General features: G+C 38.4%; 1 protein-coding gene and 1 non-coding gene across 5 annotated transcripts in view; one reads left to right on the top strand and one right to left on the bottom strand.

Moving 5' to 3' along the window:
* LOC150096465 (ankyrin repeat domain-containing protein 49-like) overlaps positions 1 to 22,962 on the bottom strand; it is a 192,390-nt gene that overhangs the window by 32,327 nt on the left and 137,101 nt on the right. The window lies entirely within an intron of this gene.
* On the top strand, positions 15,419 to 15,489 carry TRNAG-GCC (transfer RNA glycine (anticodon GCC)). The gene has a single exon. It is a non-coding gene; the product is annotated as a tRNA-Gly (tRNA).

The following is a 22,962-nucleotide window of genomic DNA, read 5'->3' as shown; positions in this document are numbered from 1 at the left end:
AGTGCATGAAATAAAATCAACAGGTATCTGAGGAAAGCAATATCAGATTGTGTCCCCATGGTCAGGAAGACAAACAAGGTAGGCGTTAGATGGGTGAGCAGTAGTATCAAGCTTGATCTGCAAAAAAAGAAAATGTTATGGAGAATGTACAAGGAGAAAGGTGATCAGTACACCCATGAGCAGTACAAGCCTCAAGCTAGGAAGGTTACCAGCATAGTATGAAAAGCTAAATCAGATTATGAGAAGACCTTAGCCAATGAGATCAAGGGTAATCCCAAAGAGTTCTTCCGCTACGTATCAAGTAAAAGGAAGAATGACTTCAGAAGGATAACTTTAGTGGGTGCAGATGGTATTGAGGTGACAAATTCAGACGTAATAGTCGAGTTACTGAGTGATCACTTTTCAAAAGGCTATCACCCAAGTGAGGATATTTCTGTACCTGTAGCAATAACTAATGCGAGAATTGAAGTTAAGTAATATTAAGTATTTAATATATTGCAAATTTAAATGCAAGGCTCTAAAACTCCAGTAGTTAATTACAGAGCAATCACCATCTTGGGAGTGGTGGTAAAAGTATTGGAAAAGTTGGTTAAAGAACCAAAATTCAAGAATGGGTGGATCAGGATATGATACTCTATAGAGGTCAACATGGTTTTGTTAAGGGTAGCTCCTGCCTTAGCAATCTATTAATTTTTTATAATAGAATGACATCTGAGTTGGACAAAGGAAATGGCTACACAGTGGTACTTCTGGATTTTACTAAAGCTTTTGACAGGATACCCCATGGAACACTTACGCAAATAGGAGCAGATGGGAATGGATAGTAAACTGGTGATATGGATAGGAGAATGGCTCAGGGAGAGAGAGATACCAGAAGGTGGTGTATGGAGGAGCAGAGTCCAGGATGAGACAGGTGACCAGTGGTGTGCCTCAGGGCTCTGTGCTTGGGCCATTGTTGTTTAATTTGTACATAAATGATATAGGAAATGGCTTGAGGGGAGATATTCAGTTGTTTCCTGATGATGCAAAGTTGAGTAGTGCAATAAAAAAATCAAGCTAATGTTGAGAGTTTGCAGGATGATTTAAATAAGCTTGCAAAATTGGCAAAGGGTAATAGATGTCAATTCAATGTGGAAAAGTGTACAGTCATGCATTTTGGTATTAAAATATTACCAGCTGTGTACTGCATTGATGGAACAGTACTCCAAGAGATTGATGAGGCTAGGGACTTAGGGGGTGTTGGTGGATAGGGAGATGAAGTTCATGGGACACATTGCTAAGGTGTCCAAGATTGCACATAGGATTACTTGGTTGTTGAGAACACACTGACATCCAGAGATAAAGAGGTTATTATTCCCCTTTATAAAGTGTTGATACTTCCACATTTGGATTACTGTGCTCAGGTCTGGTCACCTGGATTCCTTGGAGATGAGGAGGCTGTGGAGAGGGTTCAGAGAAGAGTGACTAAGTTGGTAAGTGATGTAAAAAATGCTCCCTACATTGATAGATTGAGAGCTTGTGGATTGTAATTGGTTGATAGGCAGAGAAGAGGGGATATGATAGAAACATTTAAATTACTGAAAGGTTTTTTTTGGATTGATGCAGGGGAAATGTTTCAGCTGTGTGATAGTGATGGAAGAACATGAGGTTATCCCTGAAAATTAAAGAAGAGTGTGGTTTCCAAGGGTGTCAGAACAAGGTTTTTCGCCTGGAGGGTGGTGAACGAGTGGAATTCATTGCCATACTAAGTTGTGAGTTCTTTGTCTATAAATGAATTCAATAAGAGGTATGATAGATATTGTTTTGCTAGTTTGGATCTCCTGCGATTTGTCTATTGACTCCATGGAGATACCTTAATAATAATAATAATAATAATTTTCTGTGCACACTTCTTTCTTTTTTGAGCCCTGCTTAACTCTTGCCACTTCTGCAGTTTTTCAATTTCCTGCTTTGTCCTATGAAGGATAACATTTAAGCGTTTCACACAAGTGCTAAATTACATGACCACTCACAATATAACCTCGAAACCAATCAACCAGGTGTATATAATATGGTGCAAAGTGCTACCACTACATAGGATGAAGAGTTAGAGGCTCGTGAAAATGAGAAAGAGCTGTTGCATAACCTGGATAAGAATTTGTCTATAGGGACAGATGGAATATCATCCAGTTTTCTAAAGAAATGTTCAGCTGAATTGGCTAGTCTTTTCGCATATTTGTATAACTGGAGTCTCAGCTCAGGACTGATACCATAGGAATGGAAGGAATGTATGATAGTTCCATTGCACAAGGGTGGTGCAAAAACTGATGTGTCTAACTACCGACCTATCAGTATCTTTGGAGTGGTAGTGATGATTTCAGAGAAGTTGGTAAGAACTCGCATACAAAAATGGGTAGACAAACATGCTATACTCTTTCTTTAGTAAACCCATGCTGCAAGGAGCAGCATGGGTTTACTAAAGAAAGGTCATGTTTTAGCAATTTGTTCATATTTTGTAACAATGTTACAGCCGATAATGGAATGTGGGAATGGATACGCTATGATAATATTGGATTTTTCTAAGGCATTTGAAAAGATACCACACGAAAGGCTGTTGCATAAACTGGAGAATACGGGACTAGAACATAAACTCTTGACTTGGATCATGGGATGGTTGACAAAAAAAAAAAAAAAAGCTAACGCCATTCTGTTCCCATATAGGCAAGACCATTTTAGCCCTATCTAACTTTTGGAGACTGAGTGGGAAGTTCAATCTCCACTGGTAGCCAATCAGAGATAGCTGGCTCAAGGCTATCACTAATTAATCGGTACGCATTGAAGAAGGTGGCTAACAAGTGCCGTCATCTTGTCGTCCCTAACACAATATTTTTAATGTCTGAAAATAGTGTGAGTTTGATGGCCAATTTTCTTGAGTTTACGGGACAAAAAACCTGCTTGCCCATGCCAGAGATCGACTAACTCAGGAACCAGCCGAAAAAAGGCTTAGAAGATGTTCCTCCAGTCAGCGACTAGACTTGATCTTATAAGTCTTTCTTCATGAGGTCAAGCAACATAGAGTGCAAATGCCATTTCTGAGCTGTGGTATACAGTGGGTGTGAATCTGTCAAATTTAAGGTGACCACTGGTATACCTCAGGCCATTATTGTTCAATCTATACATTAATGACATCAGGCAGGGCAATCAGGGATGCTACTGATATACATCATCATCATCATCATCATCATCAAATTCCTGCCATGTACCCTCAAGGGGTGTACAGGATATGACAGTACTACATGAAAAAATTACATCATTACTAACTTCCTATCTACAATTTTCCTCCAAATCAGTCTGTTACTTGTCAAGACTCCAACATTATCAGATCTTATATTTCTATCGTCTAAGGCACTTTGTACAGTATCAATCCACCTATATCTTGGTCTTCTTCTGGGTCGTTTTCCTGCCAACCTGGCAGAGAGCACTTGTTTTGCTAATCTTTCCTCTCCCATTCTATTTAAGTGACCATACCATCTGAGATTAGCTCTGCAAACGCATTCCTGGATGCTGACAATGTCAAGTTCTTTCCTAATATCCTCCTTTTTAATATGATATTGCCTTTGATGCCATCTGTTCACGCCTCTAATCTTTCTCAGGACTCTCATATCTGCGGTCTCTAGTCTTTGGTCAAGTGTTTTACTTCTGACCCAGCTCTCAGATCCATAAGTTAAAATTGGTTTGAACACTGTCTTGTATACAGCTAATTTAGTGTTCCGACTAATTTCTTTCTTATTCCATATGAATTTATTCAAATGACTTCCCACGATACCAGCTTTGCTGATTCTGTTGTCTATTTCTATATTTAGTTTACCATCTTCAGTAAAAATTGTGCCTAAGTAGCTGAAATGTTTTACTTGTTCCACAAGTTCTCCATTCACAACACAGTTCACACTTTCAATGATTCTGCCTATTTTCATTGTCTTTGTCTTTTTATTGCTGACCTTCATACCATATCTATTACAACAGCTATTCAATTTAGTCAGAGAATCTTGCAGACTTGTAGCGGCTTTATTTAGAAGTATAACATCATCTGCATAAAGCAAAGAGCTGACATTAACATCTCCAATTTTGATATCAGGTTTAATACCACATTCCTTCATGATGTGATCCATATAGATAATGAATAACAGAGGGGATAATGTACATCCTTGTCTCACACCAGATTTAACATCAAACCATCTTCCTGTACTTCCTTCAATTCTAACTGCTGACTCACAACTCAAATAAAGACTAAGTAATGCTTGATATAATGCCCCATTGACACCATATAACTGCAGCGTATTGAATAGCTTCTCTCTTGGCACCTTGTCATATGCCTTTTCCAAATCGACAAAACTTATATACAGATCTTTGTTATATTCCCATGCTTTCTCGACTATTTGTCGTAAAGTGAAGATCTGATCCTGACAGCCTCTATTTGGCCTGAATCCAGCTTGTTCTTCACCAAGATTTTCTTCCACAATTCTTCTCAACCGTTTCTCAAGTATACTTGCATAGATCTTGCCAGGAACACTCAGTAGGGAAATACCTCTGTAATTCTCACATTCAGTTTTATTTCCCTTTTTATATATGGGTACTATGAGAGCTCTACTCCAATCATCAGGAATTCGTCCCTCTGCCCAGGCTTTCTGAACTATGCAGTGCAGCCACTGTAAGACTCTTATACCACCATACTTCAGCATTTCTGGTCAAATATCATCTACTCCTGCTGCCTTTCCACATTTCAAGCCTTTGATGGCTTTTTCTACTTCAAGTATGGATATGTATTCCTGACTGCATGCCTGGTCAGTGTTTTTTATCACTGTGCTGTCATCACTGCTTGTTTCATTTAGCAGTTTTTCAAAGTAATTACTCCATACTTCAAGGATATCTTTTTCTCCGGTTTTCATTTGACCTTTATCATCTCTAATTCCTTTTACAGCACTCTTTCCTCCATTCCTAAGCTTCTTCAACAACCTCCAGAATATTTTGCCACCTTCTTGATATTTATTTTCTATATTCTTGCCAAAGTCCTCCCATGACTTTTGTTTAGCTAGTTTTACACACTGTTTAGCTTTCTTACATTTGTCTCTGTATTCTGTAAGAGTAAAAGCTGACTTATTTGCCAGGAACTTTTGATATGCTTTCTTCTTTTCCTTCACTGCCTCTTTAACTTCCTGTGTCCACCAGGGAGTTCTGATTTTTTTATCCTTGCACACAACCTCACCACATGCCTCTCTGGCAGAATCAATCAATGTTTCCTTCAGAGTTTGCCACTGAATCTCCAAGGTTTGATTCCTGTTCTCAAACTCTTTCATTTTCTTTTCAATAATATTTCTGTATTTTAGTCTACAGTTCACATCTGAGAGCTGCTCAACTTTTATTCGCTTTAAAACTTTCTTACATGTTATTCATTTCAATATGAAATTCAATTTTATCCTGCTGAAGACTAAATAGTGATCACTTCCAATTTCAAATCCTCTGTACACTCTGGTGTCCTGCACCAGGGAGAAAACATCACTATCAACAATAGCATAGTCAATGAGACTTTTCTTATTCCTAGCCTCTTCTCTCCATGTGAATTTGTGCACATTTTTATGTTGGAACATGGTGTTAGTAATAACCAGTCCATGTCCTGAGCAGAAATCCAACAGATATTTGCCATTATTATTAGCTTTGCTCTTTTCTCCAAATTTTCCCAAAATATTTTTGTATGTCTCACAATCATTTCCTACTCTGCTATTTAGATCCCCAACAAGGACCAACTTTTCCTTTTTCATTGTGTCAGTTGCTTTTTCTAAAGCATCAAAAAATTCCTCCACTTCTACCTTAGTAGAACCTTCTGTGGGACCATAGGCACAAATAAGTCTCATTGTCCAGTTCCCCATTCTCATATTTGCCCACATTACTCTACTTGAGACTGACTGCCATTCAAGAAGATTAGCCTCGTATTTTGTGTTGAATACTATGGCTACTCCTTCTTTTCCTTGATTGTCATTGCCTGAATATAACATTTTGTATTTATTGCTCAGAAAGATTTCACCAGTTTTGGTCTTTTTTGTTTCAGTCACCCCTATTATGTCGATCTGAAACTTATCTAATTCCTCAGCTAGCTCCATTTCTTTGCCATTCAGGCTTCTTACGTTGATAGTACCGATCTTTAACTCTGGTGATGTTGAGTTGGGGTTTGTTTTCAGATTTGTTCCAGTAGCTGACTTTTCGCTGTTCGCCCTGGTTCCCTGGCGAAAACAACGGGGGCTTTGTTTAACCGGGCGACGCCCCAGCCGGCATGAAATTTTGTCATGTTGTACCATCATTTTTTATTTTGGTTTAACCAATAAGAATACAATTTGGTCGGCTAAATCCCAAATTGCCAGCCCATCCTCGTTCGTTCAGTATCAAAGTAGATACCCAACAGGGTGCACCACGAGAAGGTGAGGATTGGACATTAGGTCAGAAGCCCTGGTCGGTTCTCCGCATTCCTTTAAAGGCTATGTGGAGGTCTCCTCTCAGTTATACAGCTCTGACCCTTAAGCACCCCCTACTGATATACAGCACTTAAAAAATTATTTCAATAGGTTGGAAATTTGGGTAAACGAAACCTATCAGTTTAATGCTAGTAAGTGTAAAGTTATGTAATTTGGTGTGATTAGAGTTCCAGAGGCATATTATATTAGTGGGGTTATTCTTATTATTAATAAACAAGACCTCATGGAGTTCAAAGACTCATCTAGGAGGTCCTTTTATCTCACACACATCTCATCATACCGTGTCTTAAACACATTCAAACTCCTTGCAGACACCACACTCTCAGGCAAGGCATTCCAATCACTCACAACTCTGCACGAAAAAAATCTGCCTCTCACTCCCCTACTCACACCATATTTATACAGTTTCCAGGGATGACCTCTGGTTCTCCCCTGATCTCCCACTATTCTCTGTAGAGCTTCTCCACCATTCATCCTATAACAACCCCTTACCAACTTGTAGATCTCTATCATATCTCCCCTCTTCCTTCTCTCCACTAGACTCTGCAAATTACAGCTTTTCAATCTTTCCTCATACTCGACATTCCAGAGGTCAGAAACTACCTTAGTCAGTCGCCTTTGGACCCTTTCCAACATCTTTTCATCCTTCTGAAAACCAGGTGACCAAATCTGGGCACAATAGTCCATGTGTGGCCTAATCAAAGCCTTATACAATGGAACAAGAATCTCCCTACTTCTACATGTCAGTGTCCTCCGCATCATTCCCAGAAGTCTTTGTGTTGTCTTCACAATTTTGGCAATGTGTCCCCTAAATTTTAGCTCCTTATCCACTATCACCCCCAGATCTCTTATTTCCTCTACTTCCAACAATATATTCTCACCAAGCATAAATTCTGCATCCCATCTTTGTTTTCCAAATTTTAAAACCTTACATTTTGCAACATTGAACTCGCATCCCCATTTGCTTGCCCAATCACTCAATTTATTCAAGTCTTCTTGCAAGGCCACAACATCTTCACTACTATTTATGGTTCATCCCAACTTTGCATCATCTGCAAACAACTGAATATCTCCATCCAAATCTTCGCCAATATCATTAATATACAAGTTAAATAGTAATGGCCCTAAAACAGACCCCTGAGGCACTCCACTAGTGACCTTCCTTTTCCTGGATATTGCACCCCCATACACAACTTGTTGATACCTATCAGATAGCCAGTCTCCAATCCAATGCACTAATCTAATATCCAACCCATCTGCTCTAGTTTGACTGTCAACTTATCATGAAGTACTCTATCAAAAGCTTTTGCGAAATCCAAGTATATTACTGTGTATCCTTCTCCTCTGTCCAAGGAAGCAGTCACTTTATTGTAATAAGTAGATTACTAAAACATGACCTCCCTTTAGCAAATCCACGCTGTCCATCAAAGATTATACCATTGTTGTCAACCCAACTCTGGATCCTAGTTTTCACAAGCTTCTCCAACAACTTAACCACAACACCTGACACACAGATAGGCCTATAGTTTGATGCTTGAGTTCGATCACCTCCTTTATGAAGTGGCACAATCTTGCCCTCCTTCCACTCTTTAGGGACTTGACCAAGTGCAAGACTCGTATTAAAAAAATATGTCAAGGCAGGTGTCAACTCTCTGGCACATTCCTTCAGAATACGTGGTGATATATTATCAAGTCCCACAGCCTTATTTAGATCTAGTTTACTCAACTCCCCAAACACCTCTTGCTCACTTACAGTCAGTCTCTCCTCCCCATCATCAACTGCTCTTAATCTCTCCATGAAGTCACATTCACAAGATTGAAAGATCTTTATGAACTGCTCATTAAGTATCTCCACCACACATTCTGCAACAGCTGTCTTTATACTATTTCCTCCAATCAATGTCATCCTTCCATAATCATTCTTTCTTTTGCTGGCTACATATCGAAAGAACTCCCTAGGATTATTTTTGGCTTCATTAGCTAACTGCTGTTCATACCTCTCTTTAGCTACTCTCACCAACCAAGTCACCCTCCTTGCCTGGTCTTTGTAGACCTCATGAAATTGGTTACTTCCACTTCTCTTATGCTGCCTCCACAATGCCCTTTTTCTCTGTATTGCATGCTTAATCTCTTTATTCATCCATCTCATACCTACCTTATTTAACCTTCTCACCCATGGTATACATTTCGACATTGCATCTACTAAGCAGTTTATGAAAATCCCCCAAGCTGCATTGATCTCTTTTCCAGCTAATTCCTCATTCCATGCTACACCTGCAAGCTGTCTCCTGAGCTCTTCATAATCACCCCCCCCCCCCTTGTAGTTCCACATATACCCTTTTTTCACAGGGGTCCTTGCACTGCTGGCAACAACCCAGGTAATCACCTCATGGTCACTTTCACCAACTGGTGGATGATTTGACACCTCATCGATAATAACATCCTCCGATGAGATGACCAAATCCAAGACCATTAATCCTCGTGTGCCCTCTGTTACATACTGTCTGAGGTAGTTATCCCTCAAAAACTCAAGAAACTCATTTTCTTTACTTCCAGTTGCTATCTCTTCATTCCAGTCTATATTGCCATAATTAAAATCACCCATAATGATCACCCTTTTCTTATTTGCTTGGCTTATTTGACTATACATTTCACTATCACCACCATCCACATTACCAGGTCTATAACAACATCCCACCAAGTATTTGATTCTATTCACCTCTATCTCACACCATACTGCCTCAAAACCACTGGCCCAATTTCCCTCTTGCATCTCTACCTTGTATGGACATAACTCTTTCTCTATCATCAACAGCACTCCTCCTCCCTTTTTACCCCTTCTATCCTCCCGAAACACATCATACCTTTCCATCTCTATTCCTGTCAGGATGTCATCCTCATCTAACCATTTCTCACTTATTCCGACAATCTCTGGGTGCACAGACGCAATTAGTGCAACCATTTCATCCGCCTTGTTTCTTATACTTCTAGCATTGGTATACAAACACAACAACTCATTTCTGGATCTACAGCTAGTTCCACTGATACCACTCACTCGATGTGATCTCTCCATGCTGGACTGGGGCCGTTTCCCTTTCTGCTTCTTCATTTTAGAACCCTTTGCAATTCCATCTGTTTCCTCTTGAACCCTGATCATCCCATTACTTTCCTGCCTACACATGCTCTCACCTCCTCTTGGAGCATCACCCTTCTCACGCTGTGTACCCCTGTCCACCCTGAGCCTCCCCGTTTCCCTGCTCCTCTTGCACACCCCATTCTCTCATTTTCTATACTCATACCACTCACTTCCCCATTCATTTCCACTTCTTCAATCTCTCCTGTCTTACTCTCCTGCTCTTCCACATCACTCACCTCTCGATCTGATTCATTCTCTGTATTCACTTCTCTACTTTCCAGCAGCAGTCTCTCTAAGTGACTCACACAATAACCACTCAAATGAAGTCCATCGCTCCCATACAGCTTACTTCGTCCCTCAAACTCATTCCACACATTAACAAACTGTACTCCCATCTCCTCACACATTTCAGCCAGAATATCATTCATAATCCTTGCTCTCCGCCTCATTTCACCACAATCATACCTAGTCAACACACTGACTACCCTTCCTGTCACACTATTCTCTTTTATCTTTCCAAGCAGTCTCCTGACATTCATTTTGACATGCTCTTTGTTCTCTCTCAAATCATTTGTACCAATTAATACAATTAACTCTTTTGCTCGCTCCCGCCTCATATTCAATGCCTCAATCACTCTACTCATTTTACCGCCTGGAAAACATACCTTGTGTATTTTATCCTCTAGCACACCTTTAATAATGGAGTCACCATACAACGCCACTCACTCATCTTTTGTTAACTCTTTCATGCCATCATGATATATTTTAATAGTTTTGACCCGAATTCTCTTAATTTCATTCCGCATCCATTTCATTTCTTGCTTCATCCAATCCAGTTCACCTTCCGAACCATGTGACACATTCTCTATATCATTAAATCTTTCTAACTTTCTAACTCTCAACCCCCTCTTCTCACTTTCCCTCTCATTCATCCTTCTTTGTTTCCGTACTTTCGGTCCAACATACGTCCAACTTTCACTATCATTCTTCTCACTTTCACTCTCATTTATCTTTCTTCGTTTCCGTACATTTTCGTTCCAACATGCGTCCAACTTTCGCCATCAGACATTCTTTTTTTGCTATCATTCATTCTTTCGATTTTTTTTACTTGCAATTTCTGCATCACGCTATTTCTACTTTCATTCGTTCTCTCAAATTCGTTTCTTTCCGCCTCACTTTCGTCCCTTTTAACATCCGTTACGGTTGTCAAATCGCTCTTTTTCTTTTTTCCTGATTTTTTAACATTTTTTCGCCTCTCTTTCTCACTATCCTCTTTCAAACGTGCACTCGCGACACAATCGGTACTAGAACTTTCTGTCATCAATTTCATATTCGCATTCATCAATTCCTCGTTCAGGTCACACTTCGCACACACACCCTTCTTCCATCCGCACTAAACATCCAGAAATCATTTATGTAATCGAAGGAATACATATAACAGACCTCACACTTAACGAAACGACTGAAACCTAAATTAAAATCATGGAATGACAATGCCGCCGCCATTTTTTTTTTTTTTCTCTGCAGGTTACTAGGTCTAATAATAACGATTTCGTATTTAGTTTAGGCAAGAAAAAACCCCCACACTAATAATATCGGTAGCATACAAAGCTTACAGCCGCTCTTACTTAAACAATTACGCATATATACTTAATTATTCCTAGTAAAACATCTGAATCAGGAGCTCTTCGAATCGCGTCTGTACCGCTTGGCCCACTAGCGCCCTCCCCTTATGTTAAAATAAATCAAGGAGGCAAGGGATCTTGGCGTATTGGTGGATAGGAATTTGAAGTTCAAAAGTCACATAGCAAAAGTTGCAAATACAATTCAGAGGATAATTGCAATGTTGAAGCGAACCTTGACATGCAAGAGTAAGGAAGTCATTTTGCCTCTTTATAAGGCTTTGATAAGACCATATCTGGATTATTGTGTGCAGATTTAGTCTCCCTGGTTCCAAGGGGATAAAGAAGGTGTGGTGAGGATGTAAAGAAGTTACAAAGATTATATTCAGATTATGGGATTTAGTTTATGAGGACAGATTGCAAGTATGTGGATTGCAGATTCTAGTTAACAGGAGAAAGAGTGGAGATATGATAGAGGTATATAAACTTTTGAATTTGAAAATATCATCTGTTGAGAGTTTTCATTATATATAAGGTGAGGAGAGAAGACATGGAAGTTAAGTTTGTTCACAGTTACATTTATATGTGAAACTGTAAGAAAGTTTTATATATAAATGAAACTTTCTAATAGACTCACTTCAGCCATTATTTCACAGAAGATCAATTTCTCCATTGTGTCTCTTCTACAGATATTTCCATAGCCATTGTTCAGAACTAGCATCCATTATGTCTCATATTTCTGCTAGATCTACAGGAAAACTCATACTACAGCTGCTCAACATCGTTTTACAATTCAAATTGCACACTCAAACCTGCTACTCCCAGTCATCTTTCATTACACCTGAATTCTGTGGAACAGTCTTCTTCATGAAGCATTTGAAAAGAACTACAATCTTCAATAACTCAAGAAGAATATCAACAGATTACTGTATTTGTACACTGGCTCTGACATGGCATCTGTTTGGTATAGGATCTTTTGCTTTTCACATGTGGGATGAATATTATAAAAAAAAAAAAAAAAAAAAAAAAGCACCCAGCTCTGTCTGTGACAAAAGAGTCATAAATTTAACTAATCAACCTCTTTTGCCGGTGATGAATTAAGTTTATGGTCAAAAGGTCCAAATTTTGTAGTAAATTATCAACTGCCTCATTTAGACTACATCATAGGTGTAGAAAAAGGCATTAGGAAATTATGTAGTGATGATGCTAACAAAATTAGTCCAATATTGCACACATTTTGTATAAAGCAACCTCCTCTTCTGAATATTTTTTTACTGAATTGCAAATTATCTGATTTTTAGATCAAAACAATAATATTGTTATAACAAAGTCTGACAATGGAAATGCAATGGTTCTGATGGATACCACTGTCTATAATCACAAACTTAATGTTTTACTGCAAGAAAGCTCTCTTATAGTATAATCAGAGATCGTATGCAAAGCCAAATAAACAAATTAAATCATTAGATCAAACATATTCCTTACATAAAGTTGCAGATTTATCATCCCCCACATGTTTATGGCTTTCCTAAAGTGCATAAATCTGGTTATCAGTTATGTCCAATAGTTGATTTCATAGGATCTACTTGTTATTTGGCAAAACATCTTTCAAGATCTCTACGAAACTTTACTGGAAAAACCACCTCTTGATTTAAAAGAAAAAAATTAAATATCTTCAAGAGTCACAAATGATGGTTTCTTTTGATGTAGTTTCTCTATTTACAAACACACCACTTCAAGAAACTTCACAAGTAGATTTTCCTGATGACATTGTTAAATTATTTACATTTACTATCAATGCTGGTTGTTTTACTTGGTACCTATCAAAGATATATTATCACCTCTATCATTCCCTGGTGTTTATCAAATATCCTATTCTTATCATCTTTGCTACTTTGGACAGACTGGCTATTCTGCTACGATTAGAATCCAAGAATATCAAGATTATATAAGATTTTTGGAATGAAAGTTCAGGTCATGCTTCTTGTGCCATCAATACCAGACACTTAGTTCAATGGAACCAAACTGAGATGTCATACTACAGTAGGCTCAAATTTGATAGTCTATTTCTTGAATCGTGTGAATCCCTATGCCACCATCCTAATCTTAATCAAACAGATTGTATGCCTATCCCTAAGTTTTGGAAAGCAATTCATATTAATTGATTTTTATTTTATTTTTTATACAACTATATCTACTTTCTGGAAGTCTAATAGTATTTCCTTCTATTTGTACAGCTGTGATTGAGACATGATAGCATATGCATGCTGTATGACTTGTTCCCGTGTTTATAATTTAAATGTTGTAGCCAATTCTTCTGCCTTCTTCCTGAATACAGCTCATGATCTATTGAGCAAAATATATAAAGGTAATAAATTCTATTTAGTTTCTCTTAGATGCATAACGCCGTTATTTAAAATATTATACTATATCTAATACACGTCGCTATGAAATGTCTATAATGTGTAAATGAAATGTGGAACACTTCTCAAACCAGTATGTAAAAGTATTAATACAAAGGTTATCATCATCAAATTCCTGAAGTATATCCTCATTGGGGGGGGGGGGGGGGGGGGGAGGTTATACAGGATCTTATGATAGCACTATATGAACAGTTATACTATTACTAACTTCCTATCAATATTCCAATATTATCACATCTTATATTTCTGTCTTTATGGTATTTTTTTACTGTATCAATCCACCTACCTCTGGGTCTTTTATTTGCAAAATCCTGGCAAAGAACATTTGTTTAGCTAATCTTTCCTCTCTCCCATGTCGTTTAAGTGGCCATATCACCTGAGATTAGCTCTGCTAACACATGCCTGAATGCTAAAAATGTCAAGTTTTTCCCTAATATCCTCATTTTTAATATGATAATGTCATTGATGCTATCTGTTCAGTCCTCTAATCTTTCTCAGGACTCTCGTATCTGTGATCTTGTCTTTGATCAAAAGTTTTATTTCTAACCCAGCTCTCAGATCCATAAGTTAAAACTGGTTCAAACATTGCTTAGTATATAGCTAGCTTTGTGTTTTGACTAATATCTCTCTTATTCCATATAAATTTATTCAATACCAACTTTGCTAATTCTGCTGTCTATTTCAAATTTAATTTGCCATCTTCACTAAAAAATTGTGCTCAATAGCTGAAATGTTTTTTGTTCTATAGGTTCTCCATTCAGGATGCAGTTTATGCTTTCGATTTTTTATCACTAAAAAACACGTACTAAACACAGTGATAACTTTTAATACGTAAATATTTCATCCCAAGTATCTTGGGACATCATCAGTACGGTAATTCAAACAATACTAGGAAAACATAGAGTAACAACGTCGTTGCGGTTTGTGTAGTAGGGCTTCAGCACTTTCTTTATATAAACATTCATGTTTATATAAAGATTTATGTAAGAGTTTTGACTTTTCCCAATGAATCCTATAGTTTGGATTTTCAACTTCATGTTGAGAGAAACCAGATTTCTGTGGTTTGAAAAGACGAATGTGGTCTTGATGTTCCGAAATGCGTTTCTGAACAGATCTACTTGTCAGTCCAAAGTGAGACAATTTGCAGGAGCATGGGATCTCATAAATGCCAGGTAACATCAGAGGTGAGAGTTTGTCCTTAGAAGGTAACAAGTTATAGATTTAGTTGATGGGTTTGTAAGTAGTGGCAAAATTGTATTTCTTCATAATTTTTGAAAGATGTTCGGAGATGCCTTTGATGTAAAGTATGGAAATCCTATGGACTTCTTCTTGTCTAGGCTGATGTGCGGGGAAGTGATTGATAATTTTTTGAGTTTGTTTTAAGATTATATCCATTTAGTATGGCTGTATTTTTGATTATTTCTAGTTCTTGGTTTAGAGATTCTTCAGAAGAGCAGAATTTTTTTTCTGGAAACTAGTGATTTAATGATGCCAAATTTCTGAGATGGATGATGAGCGGAAGATTTGTGAATGTAGGACCTGAAAATGTAGGCTTGCGATAGACAGATGTGGCAATGGAACAGTCTTCTTTTCTTTGAATGAAAAATTCTTTTTCTAGTGTAAAGTTGATGTGAGGGTAAAGAAGGTTTATTTTATCTAGAAACAGTTGTAATTCCTGTTCGGGATGATCCCAGACTGCAAAGACATCGTCAACATATCGTAGCCAAATTTGTAGCATCGGTGGTTCAGTGGTAGAATGCTCGCCTGCCATGCAGGCGGCCCGGGTTCGATTCCCGGCCGATGCAAGTTTTGAGAATAAAATGGGGGGAGGAGGTTTTTGATATCATCAACATATCGAAAATAGTTTTCTGATATGGTGATGATAGCTGATGAGCTACAGCCAAGGAGAATAGAAATGGAACTGCAGGATAGAGAAAAGAGCACATTTGAGGCTATTTGGTGTGAGATTGAAACTAGCAGAACTAAATATACAGTTCGGTGCTGCTATAGACCAGGTGATGGAATAGATGGTGGAGATAGTATGCATAAGCAAATAGAAGAAATGAGTGGAAGGAGGGTAATTATTATGGGAGATTTCAACTATGGTAACATTGATTTGAAGGAGGAGAGGACACATGGGAGGAAGGAATTGGATTTTATGCGACAGCATGTAATGGAAAATACTACGGGTCAGAGATTGCTTGACCTAGTAAATGCATCTGAGAATTTGGCTGTAACGAATATGACCACGTTGCCACCAACTGGTGAGAGTGATCATAGGACCTTGACTTGGGAGGTGGCTAAAGGTGTGGAAATTACAATTAAGACAGGGTATATGTGGAATTATCGAGCTGGTAAGTATGACAAGCTTAGGAGTTTGATTGGTTCAGTGCTATGGCATGTACAACTGCAAGGGCTAGAAGTTGGTAGTGCATGGGAAGCAGTTAAGAAGTGTTTGCATGAAGCAATGGCCGAATGTATACCTACAGTCCGAATAATAAATCAAGTAGGGGTTAAATGGATGAATAACACCATCAAGCTTGAGCTACAAAAAAAGAAACAACTATGGAGGGAATTTAAGGAGAAAGGTGACCGGCAGGCACATGAATGATAAAAAGCGCAGGCCAGAAGGGTAACGAGTTTGGTAAGAAAAGCAAAAAAGGATTATTAAAGAACATTGGCCATGCAGGCTAAAGAGAATCCCAAACAGTTTTTCGATATGTTGCAAGTAAAAGAAACAATGTATATGGCAGAATGATTTTAAAGAAGGCCGATGGTAGGGAGGTAACCGAGTCACTTGATATAGTTGAATTACTGAGCGAGCACTTTGTAAGAATATATCATCCAGGTGGTCACATTGCAGAAATGAATGAACCAATAGATTATACGGGAATTGTGGTGAATGAAGAGCAAGTGAGTAGTCTATTGCAAAACCTCAATGTCAATACATCTGTGGGATTGGATGGTATACCAGCTCGTGTCGTACGTGACGCAGCTAAAGAATTGTCAGTACCCTTGACCATTTAGTTTAATTAGGGTCTCGGGTCAGTCCCGAGGGGGTGGAAAGAGGGGAAAATAGTTCCACTGCATAAAGGAGGTTCCAAGACTGCTGTTGTAAATTACTGACCGATTAGCATATCAGGAATCGTTGTCAAGGTCTTGGAGAAATTAGTCAAGAGAAGAATACAGGATTGGATAGAAGAAAATGGGATACTGTATGGGGGACAACATAGTTTTGTGAAGGGTAGATCATGCCTCAGTAACATGCTCACGTTTTATAACACAGTGACGGCTGAAATGGATAAGGGTAATGGGTTTACATTGATTCTACTGGACCTTGCAAAGGCCTTTGACAGGTTACCACATGGGGATGGATATAGGGTGAGATGGATAGGAAGGTGGTTGATGGAGAGATACCAGAGAGTGGTTTATTCAGGAGTGGAGTCCAAAAGACGGCTTGTGACTAGTGGTGTGCCGCAGGGTTCTGTTCTTGGACCACTACTTTTCAATTTGTTCATTATTGAGACAGGAAAGGATCTGAGAGGAAGTGTTCACTTGTTTGCAGATGATGCAAAGTTGGGTAGAGCAATTGTGAGTGCACAGGATGCCAACATTTTGCAAGATGATTTGGATAGTTTGGAGGACTAGGCTAAGGAAAATGGATGTCAAATTAATGTGCAAAGGTTATGCATTTTGGGGTGAAAGATTAGCAGCAGTATATCACATTGGTGAAACCGTATCCAGGGGATTGATGAGGACAGGGATTTGGGAGTGTTGGTGGATAGGGAGTTGATGTTTAGGGAGCACATTGCAAAAAGTGGCTAAATCAGCTCATCAAATCACTTGGCTTCTTCTTGATGGGGAGGAGGTGGAGAGGATCCAGAGATGAGTGACCAAGATGATAGCAGGTCTGTGGAATGAACCTTATGAGAACAGGTTGAAGATTTGTCGGTTGCAAAAATTGGTTGCAGGCAGAAAAGGAGTGATATGATTGAGACATTCAAATTACTGAAGGGTTTCTATAAGATTAATCCAGAAGATATTTTGGAGAATAGGACTGGTGGTAGGAGGACTAGGGGCCATACATGGAAGCTGGGCAAGAATGTGGTTAGCAGGGGTGTTAGAGCTAGGTTTTTTTACTTGGAGAGCGGTGAATGAGTGGAATAAGCTGCCAGAGTCTGTTGTGGGTGCTATGACCATGAATGAGTTCAAGGCACACTCATTCATGGAACAACTATTCGACATACCGTGTGAATGTTGAATAGTTGTTCTTGACATGATGTTAGGGCCTCCCTCGATGAGTCTGTCGACTCCTTGGAGTTGCCCGAATTAATAATAATAATAAATTTTTGGTTTGGGTTCAAAAGTGAAAATTTTTTCTTCCAGGTGTTCCAGAAACAGATTTGCTAAGTTTGATGATAAAGGAGATCTCATTGCTGTTCCTTCTTCTTGATGTAAATTTTACCTTTCCAGGTGAAGTAACCGGATGTAATAACAAATTTGTATAATTCAACTATATCAGACAGCAATTTTTGAGTTAATAATTCTACTGTTTCTTTATAGGGAATGTTCGTGAAGAGGGAGACAATGTTGAAGCTAATTAACAAGTCATATTTATAAATTTAGGGACAAAATAATCTTTTCAACACGTGTGTTTTTGTGTCCCTAAATTTATAAATATGAATGCTGATCACCGTGTAATCTTAAAAGAAAGAATTAACAAGTCAGTTTTTAACAGTTGAATGTCTTTTATTTTTGCGTGAAACTCTGTGGAATTTTTGATTGAAGAGGCTGAATGGTCTATGTGAGGACGGAGAAGGTTAGATAAGAATCTTGATAACTTTTAAGTGGGACTGCTAATAGAATCTATGACGGATCTGAGTGGAACATTAATTTTGTGAAGCTTGGGTGGGCCATAAATTCTAGGAGGTCTAGAATGGTACCCTGCGTTTTTTAATTGTTTCTTCATCTAAGGCGGAAGTTTAATCAAGTAACTTATTTAATTTTCTGAGCTGATGTTTTGTAGGGTCATAATCCAGTTTGGTGTAGGTATTACGATCTCGGAGTAATAAATTCATTTTTCGGTCATATGAATCGGTATCAAGAACTACAGTGGTATTTCCTTTGTCAGCTACAGTAATGATTAAGTTTTTCTTACGTTTTAAGGAGCTTTCAATTCTGATGGTGGGATATTTAAGTCCGAAGGTTTGGCATCATAGGTTATTTTTGCTACCGCAAAACGAAATCTGTTGCCTTTAGTACTGGAAAGATGGCTGATGTTTTTTTCTCTATGTTATGCACGAAAGCTAAATATGGGAAATGTTTAGGTGAAATCGCAAATTTATGACCTCTTGCTAGAACATTTAATTCGTCTGTTGTTAGTGGACGGTTAGATAAGCTGACTACCCATTTTTCAGTTCAGTAATTTGTTAGTGATCTTATAAGATCGATTGAGCAGGATAAGGTATTATGTAGATTAATATTGCTCTTATCAAAAGCTTTTATCCCCGAATTCTTTAAGACATCTACAATCAATTATAGCAGATCTTGATTTAACATATTTGATAAGTCTGTTTCCGTAATTTTTCCGTAATTTTTAAATTATTTGTTGCTAATTCATGCTTAGAAACTCGTAACTGATTAAGTAGAATGGCTTGCCTTCTGATAGATTTTATGGGCACCTGGAGATTTGATGACTTCTTTTAATTTTGCAAAAGTTGGAATGAGTTTATCGCGTCTGCACTTATTTAAAAAACAGATTCTAACACGTAGCTTACCCTGTTTTAATTGAAGTTTACCTAGTAAGTCAGTCTTCTGTGCTGTCAGTTCCCCGTGAAGGAATAAGACGCTTTTATATAATGAAACCTGTGGCGAATTCATCACTAAAAAACACACGTAATAACCACAGTGATAACTATTAACATGTAAATATTTCAATATGTTTTCAATGTTTCTGCCTATTTCCATTGTCTTTTTAATGCTGATTTTCATATAAAATTAATTGCAGTAGTTATTTTTTTTTGTCAGGGAATCCTGCAGATTTGTCCTGTATTTATTTAGGAGCATGACATCATCTGCATAAGATAAAGATTTGAGATTATTATTATTATTCAGGCGTCCATGAAGTCAAGAGACTCGTTGTGAGAGGTCCTTCCTAGGAAACACAAAATCTATCATACCACTCCTTCAATTCATTGATCGTTCTTTCTGTTACCACTTTATCAGGCAATGCATTCCACAGATCCACCACCCTGCATGCAAAGAAACCACTCCTCACCCTATTGCTCACAGCTTCCTTTCGTACCTTCTGGGGATGGCTCCTTGTCATCGCTCCTTCCTGCTGCTCCACCAAGTGAAAGAACTCCCCCCCCCGGTGTCCACCCTGTAACTGCCTCTCAACAGGTTAAAAGTCTCGATCATATCACCTCTCCTTCTTCTATCCACCAAACTCTGCAGTCCACATTCCCTCAGCTGATCCTCTAATTAACATTGTACAGTGACAAAACCATCTTTGCTATCTACCTCTGCACCACTTCCACAGTTAATTTATTCCCTTCAAATCCTGGGGAACAAATTTGAGAACAATAGTCTAAGTGTGGTCTGATCAGGGTCTTATACAACAGAATCATAACTCTTCTATCTCTGCGGGTCAGCATCCTTCTCAGTATTGCAGCAATCCTCTCGGTTACCTTCACCATCTTTGCAATATGCCGTCTGAATTTCAGTTTTCTATCGATCATCAATCCCAGATCTCTTGTCTCCCCTCTCCAATACAGCTCCTTCAATCGATGAATCCCAAACTTCAAAACTTTACATTTTGCTGCATTAAATTGACACCCCCATTCATTTGCTCATCTGTCTAGTTTATTCAAATCCTCTTGTAAGGCCACCACATCTGTACTATTACTAATAACCCTTCCCAGCTTCACATCACCTGCAAACAATTAAATATCTATTTGCAGTCCAGTGACAATGTCGTTGATATAAAGGTTAAACAACACAGGTCTCAATACTGAGCCCTGTGGGACCCCACTTGCAACCTTCTGCCTCCTTGATATTGCCCCACCATCCACAATTCTCTGATACCTATCAGACAGCCAATTCTCAATCCATTTGACTAACTCAACACCTAAACCCATATGTTGTAACTTAAATATCAGCTTATCATGTGGCACCCTGTCAAATGCCTTTGCAAAATCCAAAATGGCAGCGTATACCTTTCCCTCATCAACTGCTCTTGTCACTTTATTATAAAAGGCAATCATATTACTTAAGCAAGAGAGTCCCTTAACAAATCCATGTTGATTTTCACAGATAACATTACCCTCATCTGCCCAACACTGTATATAGTCCTTCTCTAAATTTTCCAAGACCTTAACAACTACTGATGAAACACAAACCGGCCTATAATTAGACACTTCCAGTCTGCTATCACCCTTATGCAATGGCACTATCTTACCTTCCTTCCATTCCTTGGGAACCTTTCCCATAGCCAGGTCAACGGAGCTGTCAGTTCTTTAGCACATTCTCTCAAAACTCATGGGGAAATACCATCCAGTCCCACAGCTTTACTGACATCCAGAGTACTCAGTATTTGGAACACACTCACCTCTTGCACCTCTAAACCTCGAACCTGCCCTGCTCCTCTAGTATTAAAACTTACTTCTTTAGGATGAAGTACTCCAATAAAGTGTTTATTGAACAACTTCATTATGTTCTCTGCATCGGTCACTCTATTCCCATTTTTATCCCACATTGTCATTCTTCCACAATCATTTCTCCTCCTACTGGTCACATAGCTAAAAATTACCCTAGTATTTTCTTTGGATCTTAGTGCCAATCTCTTCTCATATTTCAGTTTTGCCTTCCTCACAATACTAGTCACTCTCCTGGCCTGAGTCTTATATTCTTCATGCATCTGCTCTCCACCCCCTCCTTATAGCTTTTCCATAATTTCTTTTTCACCGCCTGCAGTTCTTGTTTGATATTGTTTGTCATCCACTTTACACCAAATTGTGTCTACTTCTTCACTCATGGAATACAGCTTACTATTGCTGCTAATAAATATTCCTTCACCATTTCCCAAGCACTAATGATATCCTGGCCTTCCAATTCCACCCTCCATGGAACTGCCCCAAGTTGATATCTAAGATTATTATAATCAATCCCCTTACAATTCCACATATGTTCCTTTTTCTTTGCTACTCCTGCATGTCTATTCATCTTCCATGTCAAAACCACATGGTCACTTTCTCCAACTGGTGGGGGAGGTGTCATCTCACTTATTATCAGCTCTTCCGATGCTATGACCAAATCCAAAACTCTTGAACCTCTTGTTCCCTCTACTACATGTTACCTAAGACATTTGTCCCTCAAGAATTCTAGAAATTCTATTCCCTTATTACTACATGCATTTTCCTCTTCCCAGCTTATACTGCTGTAGTTAAAATCTCCCATAACAATCATTCTTCTTGCACTTGCCAAGCTCAACTGCCTAAACATCTCCTGCTCCCTACCCCCCGTACTCCTTGGCTTGTAGCAACACTCCACTAAATATCCTGTCTTGCCCACTTCTACCTCACAGCATATGCTTTCAAAACCATTAGTGTCACTGTCTTCCAAAGCCTCCACTCTTAGAGGACATATGTCATCAATTATCATAAGCAGTACTCCACCACTGCGTTTTGCCTTCCTATCCTGCCCAAAAACACTGTACCCAGATTTACTAAACTGAAATACAGATGCTTGTTATGTTCTCATGATTTCTCAACTATTTATCTTAAACTGAAAATCTGATCATGAAAACCTCTGTTTTTTCTCCAACTTTCTCCTAAATGAGTTTTCTTAGCCATTCTCAAGAATACTTCCATAAATCTTAAAAAGAATGCCCAGAGAGAAATTCCTCTGTAATTCTCACATTCAGCTTTATTCCTTTTTTTTTTTTTTAATAGATGGGTACTATGAGCACTCTATTTCAATCATTTGAAATTCGTCCCTCTGACCAGGCCTTTTGAATTAGGCAGTGTCACCACTGTAAAATTTTTATACCTCCATATTTTAACATTTCTAGTAGAATATCATCTATTTCAGCTGCCTTCCCATATATCAAGTTTTTGTGATAGCTTTTTCTATTTGAAGTACAGGCATATATTCCAGATGTAGAGTTTATTTTACACTTGGTTAGACTATAATAAGTTTAGTTTAATCCTTTATTCAAGTGTGAGCAAACAAAGTTTGCGCCTGAAAGTATCTTCAGGACTGGGGTAAGGTAGTACAAC

This window comes from Typopeltis vanoorti, chromosome 18 (genome assembly GCF_054136105.1).
Source record: "Typopeltis vanoorti isolate ZY-2024b chromosome 18, IOZ_Tvanoo_1.0, whole genome shotgun sequence".
In the NCBI taxonomy this organism is placed as follows: domain Eukaryota; kingdom Metazoa; phylum Arthropoda; class Arachnida; order Uropygi; family Thelyphonidae; genus Typopeltis; species Typopeltis vanoorti.
The sequence above is the reverse complement of the archived record's forward strand: the minus strand, read 5'-3'. Positions and strand labels throughout refer to the sequence as shown.